This window comes from Charadrius vociferus, unplaced genomic scaffold, assembly GCF_000708025.1.
Source record: "Charadrius vociferus isolate BGI_N301 unplaced genomic scaffold, ASM70802v2 scaffold124, whole genome shotgun sequence".
In the NCBI taxonomy this organism is placed as follows: domain Eukaryota; kingdom Metazoa; phylum Chordata; class Aves; order Charadriiformes; family Charadriidae; genus Charadrius; species Charadrius vociferus.
Genome location: NW_009647943.1, coordinates 164007 through 164397, shown reverse-complemented (window position 1 = coordinate 164397; position 391 = coordinate 164007).

Below are 391 nucleotides of genomic sequence, written 5' to 3'. Positions count from 1 at the left end.
GCCCCTGCCTCTCTCAGCCTCCTCTTTTCCAGCCCAAAAAAAGTCAAGCTCTTCTAGCCTCCCCTTTCCCCAATTTCTCCTGTCTCGCTCCTCTGCCTGATTCAACACAGATGCCATATTCCAGCTGTGATCTCGCCAGCTGTTTGTGGCATTAATGGCAAAAAGTTGGCATTAATCTTCCTGCCTCTGCTAAAAGCGCCGCGGCAGACACAGCCCCAGACCACGCTTACCTTTCCCGTGGCTGTGTCACCCCGGCAGTGACTACCACTCGCCGGCTCTTCTCCTGCTCTGTCATTTCCAAATGACAGGGCCGAGCAGCCACTGGCGGGGGAGCGGCAGGGCTCCCAGCCCACGGTGACCACACCGGACCGGCCTCTGCCCCTTCCTGCTC